The sequence below is a fragment of the Colletes latitarsis genome, chromosome 5, assembly GCF_051014445.1.
Source record: "Colletes latitarsis isolate SP2378_abdomen chromosome 5, iyColLati1, whole genome shotgun sequence".
In the NCBI taxonomy this organism is placed as follows: Eukaryota; Metazoa; Arthropoda; class Insecta; order Hymenoptera; family Colletidae; genus Colletes; species Colletes latitarsis.
In genome coordinates, this window is record NC_135138.1 from 37,818,615 (window position 1) to 37,839,772 (window position 21,158).

The following is a 21,158-nucleotide window of genomic DNA, read 5'->3' on the forward strand; positions in this document are numbered from 1 at the left end:
TTCGCGCGGCACGTGTGCATTTTTCACGCTGCCTCCCACCGATAAACCGACAAAACAAAAACGTAAATTCCTAATACGAAACCTCTGAATAAATTCTACGCGAGAATGCAATTAAATAATATACAAATTTACTCCCGATCCCGATCTAAAAGTGCTATGTAGAGGATACTTTATTTATACTTGGAAGGGAGGAAGAGGCCAAAGAGGTTCGTGATCCAGTGAGAGCACCCAAAGCTAGCAAAAAGAAGCGTTTCTTAATATCTGTAAATTTGTTACGGTTAACAAATTCAACCAGAGGTACAATAATTGAAAAGTGCTTTACCTCGGCAAAAGAGCTTCTCAAAGAGTTGATTAATTTAGCGAGGATGTTCGTTTAAAATTGATAGAGCGTAACATATTCGGGATTTCCTCTAAGTCGCGTTCCTTAATGAATTTTAATCCTTTCTTCCGGATAAGTACGTCTTTCGAGGAGTAGACAAATTTCGACAGGTAGCAGCAGAAGCAAATAACCGTCCACCGAGGTCGTAAGATACTGCGAGGCATTAACGATGCATAAAGCGCGAACATTTTCCCGATAAAGGCGAGCGGGCGACAGTAAGCTGAAAGCTTTGTACGAGGTGCATGCTAAATTCACGGGACGTTGCGCCGATGCAGAGCACGTGCTGCAGTGAATGGATCGCAACGAAGGAATCTGTTTCGCGCGATGCCAAGGAGGAACCGTTCCCGGAACGCGCGTGATCCCGAAATCGCGTCCTCGAGAATCTGCCGGGATGCAAAAGAACGAGACCCGAGCGAGCATATACGGAAAGAAGAGAGGCACCCACCTCGTAGCTGGCCACGAACGCCGAGGAAACGGAGAGGAAGCGTATAACTAGATGACTCGCATCACCGGCAAACCACTGTCTTGGGAATATTTCTTCTTCGTGTTTCCAGTTAACGCTGCGTACTTTCCGCTTTCAACCGCGAGTGCTCCGCTCGTTACGAGAATCCGCCTTGAAAAATTCATCGCGCTCGATTCTCCCCAGTCCAATTTCACGTATTAAATTTTCCACCGCTAAATGCTTTCGGAGAGGACGCTATTCGTCTATAAACACGAATTTCTTAATGGTCGAAGCGTCGAAAAATCCGTGCCATTCCGTGCTTTCCACGGTCGTCGTTCGCGCTAATTGGTGTCTCCGAACGATGCTGGTAAGTCGTTAGGGCACCGGAATATTCTTAAAGGTAGGCGTCCGGATGAAACGTTTTAAAAGTGGAGCCCCATGGTTAATGAATTATTCACTCCGCGAGAGGATCACACTTTACCTGTAGTATTCATACTTTTTACATTTGCATTGGCCCGTTCGATACCGCAATTCTCGAACTCGCGTCGTTTTTATTACGAACCTTCGAACGCGGAAGGACATCCCTGGCCCTTCGTTCTCTTATCGCGTGACCGTAGCGTCGTCTATCGCGTTACGGTCGCTTTAGGCATCGACCCGGGAACGCCGTGGTAAAATTAAAAATACCTCGCAACAGTACCCGCCGCGAAAGATCATTATTCATAGCACACGCCTTTCCCGTTTCCAGCGGCCGGGGAAGCCGTCGTTCGCCACGACTCCTCGTGCCGCCTCTCAACGTTTATCGCCCGTGCTCGTTTGTCGCCGTAAAAAGTATCATTAACAGGAACGCTGCATTTTTTACTTGTCCCTACTAGTTTCCACCGCTTAACGTTCTCTGTCCGTCCGCCCATCGCAGAATCCCGGAAACCTGCCCAAAAATAAACTTTACAGATTTCCAGAGGTTTCTCGAGACAACTAAATATGGCGAGGATCGAAAGAACGTTAAAAGGGGAAGATAAACTAAATTTAAGCGAGTCTCGATTCATCGACTTTGGCTAAATTTTAATAACGTTAGGGGCGCTCGAATATTGGGTGAATTTTAATATAGTCCTGTCGGGCTTTTCGGTGAAAACACCCCACTGTGCGTTGTTTCAATTCCTCTGGTTGACCTCGCTTCGCAACTTTCGCTGTGACCGTGCGAACCGGAGCCGGAACCCGCGAGGTATAAATTTCACGGCGAAAAACACCGGGAAGCCGGCAACAACGACGGAGAAATATTGGAAAGAGACTCCGTTTCGCTGCCGCAGCGATGAAAACTGGCTCCCGGTTCTCGTTGCTACGTAATATCTAAAACCGGAAGCAGTCCCCACGCCAACGGACAGCTTGTAGATTCGCGATACATCTATTATATAACGATTTATCGTTACTTTTTAACCAATCAGAAATTCCCGCTGGACGGAACGTCTTTCCATTTCTCACACCCGAGACGAGTCTTTCTATTTACGATTTCACGCCTTTCCAATTAATATCCAATTAATAATGTCAACCGAAGATACAAAAATTGTGAAAAAAGTGGCTAGTACCATATTTCCTCGATCCACAATCGCGAACTGAATTGATATTAAAATTGAAAAATTTAGAAACTCAGGAACAGTTTTAGTTTCGAAATAATTTAAAAACAATTTTGTATTATTACATAGTACGAGCTTTTTCGAGCATTTTTAGCGGTACGAGGTAACGCGTCGCGTGGCGACGAAAATGCGGTAAATATCGCGCAAAATGGATGCCAAATATAGAGACGAACAATGAACGAATACACTTTGCAAAAAATAAAGCTCGTAGGACCGGCGCAGCGACAGAATTTGTCGAAAACTAGGTACCTAAGTCAATTAATCGGAAACAAAGGGAACTGAACGTATCGTTGCATTTGTGGCAACGGTAACTCGTCGAATTGCGGCAACGGTAACTCGTTGAATTGCGGCAACTGTAACTCGTCGAATTACGCCAAAAAGTCCTCCGACTGCGGCAGTAACCCAAATAACAATAACAGCGAATGGTCCACGATGATGGACGACAGAGTTCGAATCATGCGTGGCAGCTTCGAAACTATGTCCACACGGTACGATCGCGCGAACACCAAGCCGAATTCGATGGGTGTGTTGAACTTAAAAATTTAACGCTAATAACTATAATTATCCTAACGATGGACCATTCAACGACTTACTTATTACAAGAAACAATTGCACGCAGTAAAGGGAATCTCTTCGTTAAGCAAAAGTATAAATAATAGTACTTTAATTGACGGGTCGAAATCCAATTTTGTGCCGTGAATGGAATATTGAAAATATATCAAAGAAGTAATTCAAATTTATTTGCATAGGAAAAGAATTAATTGAATTACATGATCCATATTTACCTTTATTAATATACATTGGAAAATTGAATATCTCTTGAAATATTTAGACGGTGTATTATTATTCTGCGAGGAAAAATTATTCGACAATATCCCACGTTCCTTTCAATCTATTTTAATTAATTAAATCTTTTACAAAATACGAATAGGATTTCTGCGGTAAACATATAAATTCCAATATACTTTGTTTATGCATCGTTCGGATAAAAACGCAAAGGTAGAAACGACTGATCGATACACGGTGATAAATATTTTCCCTCGTCATTTCAGACTTTGTGTCGGTGTTTTCAACGGATATTTTTCACGTTTCGTCCGAAAATATATGACTAACCCCCGGGTCGAATAAAAAGAAGACCGCGCGAAACGAAAGCACGGCCAAGGACGAAGAAACCGTAATTTACAGAAGCTCGCAAAAAATCGGCAAGTTGATAGCTAATTAATAAGAGCTTTTTGCCCCGGAACCGCAATGCTGAAACAGCCAGACAGATTTACGGTATCCTGCGAGTATCGCTTATTTCGATTCGCCAGGAATTTCCTTGGCACGGAACTACCGCGTTTCGGAGCAATAGTTTTATAAAACTGACGGTCTTTAAACCCCAGAATGGCGCACGATTTGGAGCAGTGGAACAACCCGTCGATACGATCTCTTCGAAACGATGGCGAGAACCTTACTTACACGCAACAAACCGACCACTTTAATTGGTTATCGCATAATGGCGGCCAGGAGCACGGCAAACGACAACAAGCCGTATTAACGCGTCCGTCGCAAAGGGCTTGATTTATCGTTCGGGACGTTTATCGCGCCGGCCTGCAGCATAATCGTGGGACGAGCCCGAAATCTCCCGAGCTCCGGTCACCGCTTTCGTCCAGATTCGTCGAGTAAATCCACCTCGAGATAATTAGGCAGCGATGGAACAAACCGACTAATTGTTTCGTTTCTAAAGCAACCGAACGGTCACTGGTTATACCGATCGTAATACATCGACTTCAACTTTCCAGTCGATAATTGAAACAAAACAAACACGCGAGTTTACCGCGTCGATCATTTAATGCGGGCTAAATTTTGTTTCGATAAAATCGTGCCATACGCAGCTTAAAATCAAAATAAAAAAGAAATCATTTTTACAAACAACACCAGATAAGAACTATTTCTTTCCAATCTCATCTGTTTAGCAAGGTACGCGCTCATAAATATTCGAGTCCAAACCGTAAAACAATCACGTTCGACCGCTGGCCAAAGAAGAGCTCAGTTAGAATCCCATTTTATGCTACGGATACGTCGTTGGTCGGAATCGACTTACGCAAATATGCTAACAATGATAATGATAATTCACCGACCGCGTTCCCTGTTAACTGTAAACACGCGTATCGCGTTTGACGCATGAGGCGACGGTATAAGTTTACCCACGTAAATTGGTGTGTATGCAAGCTGCATGCAGTGCAATGTTTATTAGAAACAATGAAAACGCTTTTCGCCGAGTATTGTTTATTAAACAGTCAAATTGTCAAACCTGGATCGCAAATGTCCTTGGATTATTCATGAGAATTCGCGCAATTTCTGAACCCCGTACGCGTTGAACCGCGTAACTAATTTCTTTTTCATAGTCCCGTCGTCGTTGGATTATTTACGTAACCAAGAATGCAAAGAATTATATTTACATTTTTCAGGATCGCTGAAGTAGAGATTGAAGCTCCAATTTGAGCTGCATTTTAGAGAATAGTAAAAAAAATTCCTAGATGGCTATGAAAATAATTAGGACAACTCGAAATACTGATACTCGATGATAAACAATTTATACGTCAAGTGCTGTCGATGAGAGGGGAATTATTTTTGAATTATAAATTACCGCTGAAACGAACGCGAAAATATTCCGAATTTTCCAGCCAGTACGAACAACTGTTGCAGTAACAAAAATTTTCTGGCGAATCAAATGTTAAACCGACAGGTCCCATGGACGCTGTTCATCGTTCCGTATGGCTGCTTCTGATCGCAATCAGCTACCGATACCATTCGATGGACGTAGAGGGACGAACGGCAACATAGTAGAGAGCAGTTTTCCAAAAGTAGTATTATCTCACCCGCATAAAATTCTACGCTAAAAGCGCGCGCGGATTAATACCAAAAATAAAAAAAAAAAAATTTTATTTCATACGAAACAGGAATTCGAATTCCCTTGCGAAATTTATGTATAGTAATCCCTTGGGTGAAAATAAATCGAAAATGTAGAATACAATTTTCCTGTAGAAAGCCTCATTTTCGAGAAAATCAATATTGGAAATTAAGTTCGACCTAGATAATACGTCTGACCAATGCTCGTTGATTCTACGTGCGTTGGTATTTGTAAATATTGACGGAGGCATGGTACAACCTACTTTAATTAGTTCTAACTAGTTAGAAAGTAATAACGTGAACGAACAACAGAGAATATCATATCGCAATCAGTAATTCCAAACACCGATGCTAGTAGAAACAGTGACTAATAATCAGACGCAGTAGTACGAGATAATTGCCCGCGTATCGGATAAACTTTAAAAATCGATCATATCGAAAACAAAGGTTCTTACATAAAATGATATTGAACATTTTGGATTTATGTATGCCTAGGGAATATCTTTGAACCGCCTAGTTCAACGTAGCAAGGATCGTGTTGTAGTTATTTATTATTCGACTATTAAAAATACTCGTGGTTTAGCAAACGTTTCTACATTTTTCAGGGTTTCGGGTTTATTCGTAAAAGTAACCTCTTAAAAATTGTTCCGAAACCGACAAAAAGAGAGAAAGAGTCAGTTGGAAACTGCTGAATGTTCGGTGCAACGGGCAGATGTTATCGATCGTCGTTGGCTCAGCATCACAGAATATCGTATTCGCGTAAAAATTTTTTATCAATGCGATTGGAAGCCAGCAAAAGCGCAACTTTCAATTTTACATTGACAGAAACCCACTAAAAAACGACCACTTAACTATTTTTCTATATTCCGGCAAAAGATCCGTCCAACGTTCTAAACGTTTGCTCTCCAATACAAACGGACTAATACAACGATCGAATTTTTACACGGTGCGATAGCACGTTTTCCTGAAGTCCGACGATTCATCGAACGCCAAAGAAAATTTGAACAGCAAACTTTATCAGGCAGTAACTTGTAATTTGACTGCGAAATTTCAAACGAGGTTCTCCAGAAATGAATTTTCGAAATTATCGCTCGAGGCTGTCGTACCTATAACTCTGTTTTCACGACTTTCCAAATGGTTCCCCAACTTTGGCGCGCGTTACCTATGCTGCATGCGTAGACACGAGTTTTCCGCGACTTATTGTCAACGCGGCCACTTAAAGTTCAAGATAAGTCACTTTTCGAAGAAGCTTGCGAAAAGTACGCGGAACTCTGTTGCTTCTTTCCTGGATACTCAGAAAATTTTCGATCCTACTGGATTTTCACTATCAGTAAGAACACAATTAAATAAAGATCTTTGTCTCTACACGTTCCCATTGGTAACTCTCGTTGTTCCGTCTACGACATTAATGTCGAACGTAATTACAGATATCTTTGATAGTGGGAAATTCTACTCGTTCTCGGTTTCGAACGCAACGAGCACCAAATCTCTCAGCTCGCATAAGTTTCGGGTACGTGATACGTTTATAACTACGTGCAACTAATGCGAACGAGCAATTCGGAAAGTACTCCTCTGACATTCCCTACGAGAGTCCCGCGAAGCGGTTTTCCTCTCCATATAAACTGCAACGAGATTCCGAGAAGAAAACACCGAGAAAATCTCGAGAAACAAGGAGCAGAAGGGAAAGAATCAAGGGGTTAAGAAATATCAAAGTTGTCGGAAACTAATAGTCCGTGGAGCGAGGACGATGAGAAACTACGTTGCATCGCGAACCAGGAAAATGAAAACGCGATAAGTGGCCTTGTCAACCGAGTCCCGATTGCAGCAAATAAAAAGAACGAATGGGACAGCTTTGAAATGCGACGGTAGATGTTTTATCGAAGAGCACCGTAAAATGCAAAAGATGCTCTGTGCGATCAGAGTCGAGGAATCAACTGAGTGTTATTCTACGAGCAAACTGAGACCCGAGAAAACATTAAACTGTAGACAAGATCTGCCTATTATTTGGTTGAGAGGCAATTTATATAGTTTCAAAAGACACTTGGAGAAAAATGGATCAAACGCGCGTGAAACATTTGCGTGGAATATTTTTATTAGAGAAAAATAGAGGTGGAAACGGGCCGGAAGCAAAACTAGCAGCGACGGAATGAACACGGTTGCAACGCGTTCCTTTCGGAGACATTCTTCGCGCTGGTTTCCGTCGGCGAAGCAAAATTGCGACTGTTTGTCTAAGCCAACCGACAGAAATTCCATTTCATCCGCAGCGACTCTACGATTCTCCATCCAGGTAGCTCCGCTATTCTCGCGACTTATTATTTATTTCATTCACGGCATTCCTTCCTGCGAGTGCTACGACGTGTCGCGTTTGCTGGCGAGGATGAATTGTGACGTATTCGAGACGAGCAGCCACTTTCCCGTTAAACGTGTCCGCTGCGAGCTAGCACTCTGGCGTCGTTGGTCGACGTCAGTCTCGCATTTAATCTTCGAATTGCACCTGTTCTTCCGAGTGCAATTAACATTTGTCGAAATTAACCAACGATTCCGACCTACGAGAGATATTTTCGATTACCTCGCGACGAAACTGAATTTGGGGTTCAATTTTTCGAGTCTCCTATTAAAGCGTTTGAGATTCTCAGTACTTCTTAAAACCTTTACTATCGATGGAACATTAAATCGAATCGTACGAGCAACCGTAGCTACTTTATACTGTGCCTGAGATGTTTGAAAAATCACTTAGACGTTACTTTATCTCGTTACGTATCCCCGAAGAAAATCGTAACTTTGGATTTCCGTTTTAAGCCGCCGCTACCAACCCGCTGCACGATTCGCAATCTTCGATTCCACTCGATGCATCCTGATACGCGTTTTCCGAAGATGCATCCCAGCGAAACGTCCTATCGGATAACGTATCATATATGATTCTCGAGCAAACAACGCGTCTCGTTCCATAAGTTATACCGTCGTTTAGGTTCCAGGAATACTGGTTTTGAGTTGATAAAATGACCGTTGATAATTAGAAATAGTAAGTGTAAAAATAATGTCTTTAAACATGATTGTCTAACAAAATATCATTCTGTTCGTATTCAAAGGACCCAGGTTCGCGAAGTTGATCCAACTTCTTCGCGTTCAACTCGTCCGACAAAAAGAGGCTCGTAGTCTGTTCATCATCGTCCACATAGTTTCGCGACAAAAGCACCGATAAGTTTACGATGCGTGCAGCCCATGGAAACTTGGATAGAACGCGCGACCCCGCAGGAATTTCACGTCCTACAAACCCGCAGGAAGTTTCGTGGCCGGTCGACGTATCCTTGGATCGTTCCATTCGTTAACCGAGTTCTCTCTCGCGCGTTCTATTCAGGGTTGCTTCGCTCGATCGAAAAACTTTCCGCTTTCAAGGTTAGTTTTCTCTTCGCGGAGAAATCCGCAGCGGAATAAATTTCGTTTCCATTCTTTCTTTCGATGTCAAAAAATATTCAGACAACGACACCCTATGTTTTGCCCGAATTACGAAAGACAATGGCGATATTAGAATCGTTCGACTTTCGGTGGAATTTCCTTTGGCATCGTACCGCCGGAATTCGCGCGATTCCTTCCTTTACTGAGGTTTTCAATACGGGACTCTTTGGGGCATCTCATCCGTGGAACAACTTCGTTATTCACCCGCATTCTTCACCCGGAGCGTATCCAGAGAAATCTAGCGTGAGAAGAACGACCGTCATCCGGGCCAAAGGGCGTACATTAAACGAATCGTTTAGAGCTCGCCGTTCCTTTTTTTATGACTCGCGTTACGATGAAAAAGAGATTTCTTTGAGCAACTGCTCGTTCGAATTTCACAAACAGCTCATTACCGAAACAGAGGATCGTTAAATGATCCATTGCGAATCACGATCAATTTTCAATTAACTATCGCGAGATACGAACGTGAGAATATCCAGCGAACGTTGCTCAAATTTTAAATCGATTCGACGATGAACGGGAAATTATATCAAAGTCTAAATCGACGATAAAACTACGGGGGTCGGTGAGCAGCGGGCAAAGTACGTAGATAATTTACACGGTACACGAGGGAACGATAATGCCAGTCGCAATTCTGTAAACAAGGAAAGGTCGAATAATCAGGAGTCAACAATTAGAGTAACCCAATTTTCCATCGTGACGTCCGATCTTCTCTCGTAAAGCAGTCCAGTAAACGTTTTAGGTGATTTAATCGAATTACAAGGAATACTCGTCTTGCGACCAATGCTGCAAACTAACGCCAGTAATTCTCGCGTCGATCAATGGGATTACCTCTACCTCTGTAACCGGAAGGTAAGTTCCGGTGGATCCGATTAAAGTGGCGTAAGCTCGATCGGTCGAGAATAAACGTCGTCGGCCGCGATGATTTATAAATGACAGCAGAACCACTGGCTGGAACCATTACTTTCTAATTGCCAGTGAAAGGAACCGCATCGATTGGGAAACAAAGGAAATTGCTGGTTTATTTGAGAGCACATAAAAGATGAGGCTGCAGCATGAAACGCATAGGAGAGCCGTTTACCGTCCACGATCACGAACGACATCGTCGTATCGACATTCTCCGACGTATAAATCAATTGCCAGCAATTTCGACGTAACTGGCTGACCACCACAGTTCATCGACTATTTGGTTAACACTAAACCTACCGGCACTTCATGTATACCCATTCCTACCATGACTATTATGATCCAGTTTTATCGTACACTAGTCGTACGATCAGTAAAAATTGCTGAAACTTCTTTACTAATATAGGGTCAAAGTAAATGTCAAAATAAACATGGAAGACAGCATAAATTATAGTAGGTGATATGATCACATGATAGAGGATGAAATGCCCTTTAAAATGAGCGTTTATACGAGTCGATAGCTTTATTAGTTCCGGAGATATAGCGATTTTAGTTTCACGTCGATGCGGTGGCTAGTTCCGGAAATATAAGGGTTCGAAGTGTTTGTTTACTACGGCCTTGTCAAGGCCGTTGACCGCGCGCGCACATTGAAAAGTAGGTCAGTCGGTCACGAGTCACGTGCGAGAAAGAGAGGTCCGGCGCGACGCATTAGACGAAGACAGCGATAGTCGAATTAAGAAAAATTACCTTTTACATAAATTACGATATCTCGAAAACGGAAAGTCCGATCGTCAAAAACCAAAAGCCATTTTAAAGAGGAAGGTTCACCGCCGCCAACGATACCTCAATAATCAATAAAACACTAGTAGTTTCGGAACTACACGCGTCTAAAATTTTAGTATTTTTAATACGCGTGAATAGGCTATTGTACGTAAGCCGGACAGCGAGACAGTCGAATTAAGAAAAATTACCTTTTACATAAATTACGATATCTCGAAAACGGAAAGTCCGATCGACAAAAACCAAAAACCATTTTAAAGAGGAAGGTTTGCCGCCTCTAACAGTGGCTTAATAATTAATAAAACACTAGTAGTTTCGGAACTATACGCTTCTAAAGTTTAACTATTTTAATACGCGTCGTAAAACTGTTCTAAGACAGTGGAAACTGAAGATTCTCTTCTTTCGTCTTTGCTATACAAAATAATAACTCGATCGACGTCTATCAGGATTATAATTTTAAGTAGACGCGTGACAAATTAACATACTTGATTCGTGAACTAAATTCTATACGTATCCACGGTATTTATTCTCTGACTGAATTTCGTTCGTCGTAGGAAAGAGTTACAAGTATAAAATGTAAGATAAAATATCCTAAGTGGTACGATTTTGATAACTCACTCCCATATTCGAGAGGTGCACGATTCGGGATGTGATTACGAACGATGTAGAGAGAAGAAAGGGTCGACCCAAGTGACTGCACAGATGTCGAAGATTTTCGAGAAGTGCCGCGTGGAGTCGGTTTTCCGAGCAACGTAACCCATTCCTGAGTATGTAGCCGATTCGAAATGGAGTATAGAAAGAGACGGAAAGCATGGGACTTTCATCGATGTCCCTGCGATTCGACTGTTCCAAGATCGAAGTAACATCGGGAAACGCAAGTTATATTCCCGGAGAAGATCAGGAAAATGCACTTTCGATAATACGACCGGTCCCCTGCAAAATGCATGCTACAAGATCGAATTCACGGCATCAAAAATTCTAGTTACTCCGTACTCTTAAAAAATCCTGTTTTTCTCGCGTTTCCTAGCGTCTGATACTTCTTTACGTGGCGTAAATAAATCGCCACTTCTGTAACGTTAAAAGTTAAGCGTTGTTTTTTGCCGAAACAAATAAAACTCGTTAAAGCTTTTTAGTCAAATTATGATTCACAGCGGTTCCGCGAGCATTAAGGCAGCCAACTGTAGGAAATAACTTTTTACCGCTACAGTTTTATATTATACACTCTCCTTTGATGCATCAAACTCGACGTCCTCCGGAATACCGTTTGCACATTTTTTCCACGTCCTCTTATTTAACGCACTCTTTAATTACTGAATTTCTTCCCGCGTCACGTTCGAGCGGCAAACGTGACCCCGATGCTCACGGCGTGTTTACGCTCCGGACAAGAAATTTTACGTCCCGACGAATTAATTGATAGCTTCAATTTGCGATATCGACTCCGCGAAACCTGGATACTATCGCGCAAAGTTCGTCGTACACGAATAAACGTTCGTCTAACCAGAATTCACGGAATCGTCGTTATGCGGAAAAAGGGAAGGTCTTGGCGGGGGTTTGCGCGTCGAGAACATTATCCAAATGGAGCGAGAAGAATGATATAAGGGCTGGTGAGAACGGGGTCGCGACAGGCGGTGCAGACAGTGGCATAAGACGTTCAACAAAAACGAGAGGTCGGTTCGCTCTCGATAAACCACGTCCCGCCGAAAATTCTCGAATCTTAATTGCAAGGAAATGGTGTGTAATGGCGTGAAATATTCTCTAGAAAAAGATGCTGACTTTTATTACGATGGCCTGTGGAGGAACCCTTTTAATCCTGCGACGTCTCTCCGCACCTGCCGCAAAACGCTGACCCGTTATTTCCACTGCCAATCTGTTACGGACGCGCGGATTCAACAGAGGAAAACACCGAAGGGTAAGGAACGAGCATTTCCGTGTGCACCATCCTTCGCGCCTTCCTCAAAAGCTCTCTCGCCTCAGGATACAAACTCTTAGATTTAATTTGCTTGTACTCGCTTACGTCGTCCCTTTTCTTTTCTACGCTAGCTATTTACCACCCGCTCGAAATTAAATAATATCGCTTACGACGTTCACTAGAATTCTAAATATTCAAATCATCCTGTATTTCGAAACGTAATGCTAATAAAAAATAGAATACTACGTAACTCGTATATGTGAACGATAATATGGATCTTCTTATACACGTTTCACACTCGAATACGTACTCTAGTATTAAAGCTTCCATTTCTTCAACTTTTCCCAGAAAGAATTACACGCGAATCTGTGTAACTTCAATTAACCTTTGTTCAGCAGGATAAATTAAACTCGACAATGTTTTTAACCCAAGTCTGATGCTTTCGACTGCCCGCGACGTGTCGTATTTGCACAATTCAAGAAAACTTCGGAACGAATTAACCGCGCTAGAGGGCTCGACGTTTACATTTTCGACGCTTTAACCGAAATACATTCGTATTGTAACCGGAATTAGTGCGAGATTACTCGCCAAGTTCGCTGGTCCCTTTTCGGTGCGGACGACAGCGGAGGAAGGGGATTAAAAATGCTTCGTCGCGTAAAAATTTTCACCGAGCTTCGGACAGGTTCGTGCCAATTAAGAACCACGGTCTCGTTAAGACGAAACGAACCGCGGCTTAATTTTAATCTCAAACAATAGTTGGCCGTCGTCCGTTCCTCACCGCCCTCCGTTTCCCTCTTTCCCTTCAATTTAATCCGTGGGTTTTCGTTCGACCGTAGATTCTCGTCAGGCGACACGAGTTTCCTCGCGAGAAGATCGAGCACCGGAGGCAAGTCAAGCGCGCGGATAAACATTTACGATCGCGATGTCGACTCGTCGTTATTTCGCTTTATTAAACATTTAAAGCTGCGAAGAACGTGATTCTCTTTGCGCGCGAACGATTTCATTTCGCGAAATAATAAAAGTCCGGAGCGTCCACGGGAACAAAGAAGGAAGTCTTTTGCGAATTCGCGGCGTTTCTTTACGCGTTGATACTGGTCACTTTCGCCACTTTTTCCTAGTATGAATCGTTGGTACAAATTGGAGGGCCAATCGAGATTTCGGAGTCTGTTTCAAGTTAGAATCAAAAGCAATCGGGCGTCTATTAATTAAAAGAATCATAAGACTGCACTAGAACATAAGTGGCAAAGGATTTGTAAAATAGTAGTACTTTCAGTTAATTCTATTGAAACAAGGACACGGAATTTTTTATGCAAAGCAACGTGACAGGAGATAAATTCAACAATATTTATTACTGCTTATGACTGTAAAGCATAAGAATGTAAACCGAATTAATTATTGCTTCGGTATAATTCACGTGTCCGACTCACGCACAGGGAGCACCGGGCGAGCTATAGTTGTGCTTGTGACGAGGATACAGAGAATGATTTTTCCATCGCATTGCTCCGGGTACCGAAGGGATTTCGTAATAAATATAAGAAAGGGACCGAATGGCGAGGGCCAAGCCTTTCTTCGCTCGGGGTCGAACGAAACGTCCGTCCAGCGAGCCAGATGTTTCGTTATTTATTAGGAATTAGGAGCGGAGAAAGCCTTTGCTCCGTACGGAATTCCTTCTGTACTTTACGAACGCCATAATGTAATCAACTATATCCATCTATGAACGTTGCAAAGTTTATGAAATTCTAAATTCTGAAAAGGTTTTAGAACCGTAAGACGTCTGTTCGCGTTTTTGCTCTACGAATTTTAGCGAATAGTCGAGGTTTTCCAACTTCCTGAACGTTTAATTATTCGGAAGTGCAAAAACATCGATCCCGAAGCTTCTACACCTGCAGAACGTCTCCGTTCGTCACGCTGAAAGAAACTAACGGATCACTGGGGACAAAAAGCATCGGAACTTTCAAGAAAAATTAATTAGGCATGGAGCTTCATGGTACGAGTGGCAACTGTTCGCAAAATTATTAACTCTAGAATCGACTGTTCGTCTTCCCTAAGTAGAACCAAGTATGCATTATTTGCACTAAGACGCGCTTGAATAAATAAATATGTAAGGGATCGACGCAGGCCCTGAGGAACTCTCGAAAAGGACACGACAAAACTGGAGCAAGAGTTTCGGATCGTTGTTACTCGTGTACGTCCGATTAGATAGCTTTTAAGCTAATCCAATACAACTGCCAATGAAAGTCAATTTAGGTAATAGCAAATTGTGATTCACCGTGTCGAAAGCTATCGCCTAGGTTGATACGTGGTTGCAAAACAAGGTAACAATAGATATTCCAAGTGAGAATAGATGTTGCATTCGAGGATCTTCAGCGCAAGCTTCGTTCAATTAATTTAATTCTTCGCTTCGATTTGTAGAATTTCAACAGCTTCCTCAAAGTTTAAATATAGAGAGATTTACCTTGGTCCTGGTTCTGGCACGTTGAATTGATCGAACCTTTCTATTAGGCGAAGAGAACGGAACGTTTTTTCGACCAAGGGCCAAAATTTAACGCACACCCTCGTAACGGGGAGCCTGGTGGCGAAGATCCCTGGGGTGGCCGAGCAATTTAGATGACAGCCCTTTGTACAATATTCAAGGCTGCGAGCAACGGAGCGCGCGTCGCGGCCTTAACAGGTACGCTCGAGAGTAATCCGGATACGTCGGCGAGGCACGATGCGCGCAGCAGGGCAGTGCGGCGTCGAGGTGGCCGCGAACCTCGCGACGCAGGCGTCGAGCCCAGGAACGTTCGTCAGTCGTCGGGCGAACTTGAAACGCGTGGGTTCGCGGTCTCTTTGCCACGCGGTGCGAAACCACGTCCACCTCCGCGCCAAAACGCCGACACGCTTCTTACGAACGATCCTCTGGTGACCCGTGAACCCGCTCCGAACGCGAGGAATCTAACGCGCGTCTACCTTCGAGCAGATTCGCGAGAAACGTGTTGCTCGCGCGTGTCTCGAACGATTTCCGTCGAGAATCGATAAACCGATCGACATTCACTACGTCCTTATGCCTATGTTAATGTATGCACCGTTTTTCGAAGAGAATCATCGAATCGAGAAGTCCTAGGAAAGAGGAAGCTAAATTAACATCGTATTAAAAATTAGATTCGTGGCGAGAGGAAAAAGATTTACTCTCGCAGTCTTGGAACTCGATTGTCGGCACTTTCTATTTTTGTGTCCATTTCATACCCAATTGAAAATCGTGATTCTAGGTCGGAAGAATTTTATTGCCTTCGCGATCCATTTGTTCTTTCCGATCCATCGACCAATCATCGCTTCGGGAAATCTATGCGCGAAAGCGCCTCGCGAAGTAGAACCGTTGTTCACTTACATTTCGCAAATCCTCTTCTGATTGAAATCGAAATACTCGCGAGTAATTTTACGTCACCTTCGATTTGTTCGAGATATCGATATCGAGCCATAGTATTGGAACAAGAGAACACTCTGATAACTAATTTTCATCGAAAACGCAACAGTTTCGAATCTATTGTTAAATCTGTGAAATTCGTCCGACCATAACTATCTCAGTATCGAGAACAGTCCTCTTTTTGACGGATACGACGCGAATAACTCGAAAACTTATCGTTTCCAATTATTTTCTTGGTCCTTATAGTGGCGATACTTCGGTCGCGTCGACATCGAAGCTCGATTTCACGTTGCTGGACTTCGAAACGAGAATTTAGTCGCGTTCCGGGGAATAATAGGACAGTGGACAAGTAAACGCGGTGTGCCACACGCAAAGTACGAGCAACGGAATAACGCGAAGAATAATGCCTGGTCGAAGTACGAGTCACGATTTCGTCGAGCGATAAGTGGTAAGAGACCTAGTGCAGTCCCTTTTCCACCTTCTGTCATTTCGTCTAACGCAATATTTTCATTACTATACGCGTAAGAATGCTGGAAAAATTTACCTCGAATTTGAACGGAATTCTCATCCTTAACGAAAGAATGTCGCGCGAGTTGCGTTTACGAGTGCCCTCGGCGGAGTCCAAGAATTTTTTAAGGGCCCTTTCCCGAGGAAGAAATTGATCCGCAGGCCGTAATTAGCTCCGAAGTGCCCTTTTCCGTACATTCTAACTACCTTATCGCTGCACTTATGCCGCTACTTACCCTGTTCAAGCATTCTGACGCTGCAATTACATGGAAAGCAAACTCTGCGCCACAAATTACAATGGTGCGGGAACACATGAGACAACTCCGATAACGTAACTACGTTCTACAAATAATGACTTAAAACGTTTGCAGGGATTCTGTGGCGAAACTCGCAGAAAACGCGTAACATACCGTAGTCGACGGACAAAGTTGCCACGACTAATTATTTCTAAACCGTAACAAGGACCGCCGGAGATCGTTGAACTGGCGATGCGTGTTACGATTCCGTTTGTACCTTCTACGATTCGGATAATTGATCGAAGCCAGAACGAGTCATTAATGCGGATACACGAACAGACGTTCGCCTAACAATAAGCGGGAGCCACCGCGTATCAGAACCAGGAAACGATCAATTAACAAGATTTAATGCGCCAATAAAACTAAGCAATAAAAAGGAATATATTGCAGGCCGCGTTGCAAATTATCGACAGACTGCTCGGACGAGAAACACGCGAATCTGGAAACTCGAACGCGAGAAGAATGGTCAATATCGGGACGATTCGACGATGCTTTACAACTCTGCGCGAAACAAAGTTTCCGGAAAACTTGTTCCGGTAACCGCGTTTTATTCGAACGGGCACAGGGACTGCGAAATACATTATTTCCTGACGCGAGAGCGTCGTGCAATTTAATAATGTTGCCCCAATGTCCTTTACGTGACCGGATTTCTATTCTATAAGTTTCATCGGCGAGAGGGTAACGATAAAGTTTCGTCGTACGGCAAGTTTCGCGACCAGCGGTTCCGTTCCTCGTTTCATTAATTTCAAGCCAGAAGTAATATCTTACGGTTTCGACGATGCGTTAAAGATTCGCCACGGTGACGAGTTTCTAATGAAAGTTCGCCGATGGAATAACGCGAAAAATCGAGTTGCTCCGCTAGATGCTTGTCTTTAAATCCTCCGCCTTAATCGATCCGACTGTCATCGAATCTCCTTCGAGATATTGTCTGGAGAAATGAAGATCAGTCTCGGGTTAAAGGGAACGTACCGTGATTAAGGTGAATTCAGAGAAAATTCAGGGATTCTGTTACGATCGATGGAAAGAAAATTTAAGGGATAAGAATTATTATCTCGACTCGCTTTTTTAATTTCCTTTGGAGAACCTTTCACATTTTTGAACTTGGTCTTGCTCTCATTTTCTCCTAGTTTGATCCTTCTTCCCTTTTTAGCGTTAAGCTATTCGCGTTGTCCCTAAAGAATTACCTCTTGGTCTTGTTTTATCTAGCGTTTTTACGTGACCGGTTTACAGCGTGTTTATAACAAACGCCCGGTCAACCGATGAAGACGTTTTATCCACGCTACGCTTCGGTATTAGATAGAAAATGGCTATACGTTCGCGTTTTGCAACTTACACGACTCGCACCTAAATCCGTCTAAATCCTCTGTGGTGGTTGTCGGATTTCTTTCCCCTTTGAAACACCATCTCTTAATATTTTTCTCAATTCGGTTTTTCTTACTGTGCAACCTGTTCTTGCTATGGTTCTGCTTTTCCTCGTTCGCGTATTTTACATTCTTCTTGACGTACTCTACTTCCATATTTTACAATCCTTACAATCCCAAGTACAATATTTCGTATGTTTCTCAGATCGCCAAAGATGCAACGCTGTCCATTTAAATAATAATTTCATAAGTATTTACCCCGACGAGATAATGCTGTTTACGTTCATGGAAACTAAGTCAAGATAGCTTTATTTACTGTTTCGTACTGTTATTTCCGCCAAATGCTTGTCTTCGGAGCAAAAACACGAGCATCCAGCGGACTCAACATCTGCGTTCAACTGTGGGGCTTTGTTTGTTCTTCGCCGGAAAAAGAGGACGATCCCTCCTCTAATCGCTCGACGCGAAACGTTCGTTATTTTCATCTCCGGCTGAATTGCGAGCGGAAAAACTGGGGTGGGGGACGGTTCGATCCAAGGAGAAAGAACTAAATCGGCAGCAATCCGTGAAATCCCGAGGATCTTTGTCAACGTTGCTTTTTATTGGAATCGGTTGGTTACGGATACCATTGGAACAAGATTCCGCTGCTATCGTCTATCCGGCAATAACGGTAAGGTTAATAACAGTCTGAAAACTACACTATCGAACCCGTAAAAATTTTATATTCGAATTTATTTTGTATATTATTTAATTTCCATCGAAACAACGGTAAACGTTGACACTTTGTTGATCTAAAGACGGGAATCGCGATGGCATCGATTATGTGCGAAATAGCTCGCTGGAGTCCAGACGCATCGCGAAATAAATGGCTCACCATTACAAGGAAAAGAGATATCATATAAATCGTGGATACGGTCCGACCACCAACGCGTGATCGACCCTCGGAGAATAAGATATCGGTCCAGATTACTATCGAGTTGAAATCTGCAATAACGCATTATCCGTGCGAGTATTTTACCTGCGGAATACGTCGATTTCTCCAACTGCCTAACGTTCTTTCGACCCATTTATTCCTACCGCGGTTGTATCGCTACATATTTACAATTACGAGGGAAAATATCGCCGATATTTACGTTCTCGTATCTGTGAATAATTCCTTTTTATTCGTCAGTTCATCGTCGATACCAGCATTGTCTTTGGTCAAGCGTAAATTTAATAAACAGCTCGAAGCGCTCAGTACCGCGTCTAATTAATAATCCGTGAAACGTAAACGAGGGCATCGTTCGGTCTAGTTACCATCGCTGAACGTCGCCATGCATTTTTCTCCGTGGAAAAACGCTCGCGACTGGGAAAGCGCAAAATAGGCCGCGAGGACGTCACACTTTCGGCCCCGAAATCGGCCAGCCAGGACGCGAAAGAACTGCTGGGAACGCGGAGATTGGCGGGAGAGACTAGAAGGAAGTGGATATTTCGCCCGGGGAAAATTTGAATAAAACCACGCGCCCTCCCTTTTTCGTGCCAGGTTTCCCGCCCTCCGTCGGTCTTCCTGTAGTCCTTCCAAACCCTTGCACTCGAGAAGTAATGCAAGTTCCACGCCGGAAACTCGTAAAAACCCGTGGCCGGCTCTAGCCAGCCCCCCACGACATCTCGACATCTGCGGTCCGAATGCCTCTTCTCACCCTCTCGCTTGGAATTCAACAATTCCGCCGGCCAGACTTCCGCCTTTCCCTTGTCCACTCGCGTCGCGCGAGCGACAGTATTTTGCGAGCCCCGACCGACGTTTTCCTTCCACCCTACGCCCACACAACCACCCTCGGTCCGGCAGAGTATCGCGAAAAACTGACAGAATATTCGCCGCGTCGCAAGCACAACTTCGTCCCCAGCAGATGCCTCGCCCCGAAGGCATACCAAGTTTTTTTCCTGGGACTCGATAAAATACAAACCATACGTCTGGCCCGAACACGAGCGTAAATAAAATTAATAATCTACCAAATCCTTTTTCTTTCGATGAATTTCGACTAAATTTCTGCCAAAGCTTCGAAGCTATTTTTTTGGACTATCCTGAGATAGACATTTCCCTCCAATATCCCAATGAAAATAAAGAGCTTTCTCTTCATTGTAGCAAATCGAAAAACTGTCACCCGGGGCGGACTCTCCGCCCCCTTTAACTACTGATTTCAAAGCAATGGTGAACCGAACCGTGCAGCTAATTTGTCACGCTCAGCTTTCCAAGAAAATACACACAACTCTCGATGCAACGTCGAAAGCTCGGAGGACACAAAGTATCGATGGAAAAGGCTTCGAAAGAATCAATTATCGAGAAACGTACGTGCAATAGACATTGTCGAAAGAACCGATGTTTGACACCGCGTTCCTGAAGCTGTAAATTAGTTGAAAAAATGTGGTCACTTTCCTCTGAACACCGACCCAATAATTTGACCCAATACCGGTTCGATCGATTGGCATAACGTTCGGAAAATACGAGTGGGTGGACGGAGTAATTTTCAAAAATTCGACGGTGTCGTTACCGTTGATTTAGCGCTCCGTTTCGCGGGTCAAGCACGCGATTACGAGCTCTCGGTTGAAGCGGGTTGCATACGCGAACACGAAAATAGGATTGCAGCTATTAGGTTCGTAAGGTTCCTCGAGGAGGAGAATTTTCTTGTATTTTCTATTTGTGAGGGAAAGCTATAGTCGTAAGGAAAGAACCGTGCGTAGCAAACATTCTCGTCGACTTACCATGTGGTGCAGTCCCTACTGGGCGTTCTTGGTTATCGTTTCCCCGGAATAGACCTGCCTCCGTTCATCCGATATCCGACCGAGTGGAATATTCTGTTTTCGTCCAACGTCGTTCGCTGCGACTCCCTTGTCCATTTCCGACAGTGACGTTCCACGGACGCCGCATCTGAAAGTCATATAAAACGGATCTCAGTATCCGTGCACACAGAATCTCTCTAAGAAACCGAACGTCGCGTCGGTGACGTACGCGCGCCAAGAATAGTCGCTAGTAGTAATTGATTCGCAACGGAGGAATCCGAAAATTTAACTAGTTCGTTCCAACTATCGATCTTTCCGGGGCAAGCCTAATTTCGCACGAGATAATCCCTTACGTCGATCGGGAAGTACTTTCGACAGTTCTCCGTTTCCAAGAATCTGTCGCAACTATGTAAGTAAAAGGACCGGGCGCGTCACAGTTCCCAAC

General features: G+C 43.5%; 1 protein-coding gene across 2 annotated transcripts in view; it reads left to right on the forward strand.

The window, feature by feature from the left end:
* Positions 1 to 15,189: 15,189 nt before the first annotated feature.
* The window catches only part of LOC143341926 (neuronal growth regulator 1), a 51,058-nt gene continuing 45,089 nt past the window's right edge, over positions 15,190 to 21,158 (forward strand). Inside the window, exons 1-2 of one of the 2 annotated variants that reach the window (XM_076765338.1) lie at positions 15,190 to 15,449; positions 16,042 to 16,243. The gene's annotated coding sequence lies outside the window, so the exon portion shown is untranslated. Of the gene's footprint in view, positions 15,450 to 15,503; positions 15,584 to 16,041; positions 16,244 to 21,158 lie in introns of those variants that run through there. The other variant, XM_076765339.1, reaches the window with a different exon arrangement.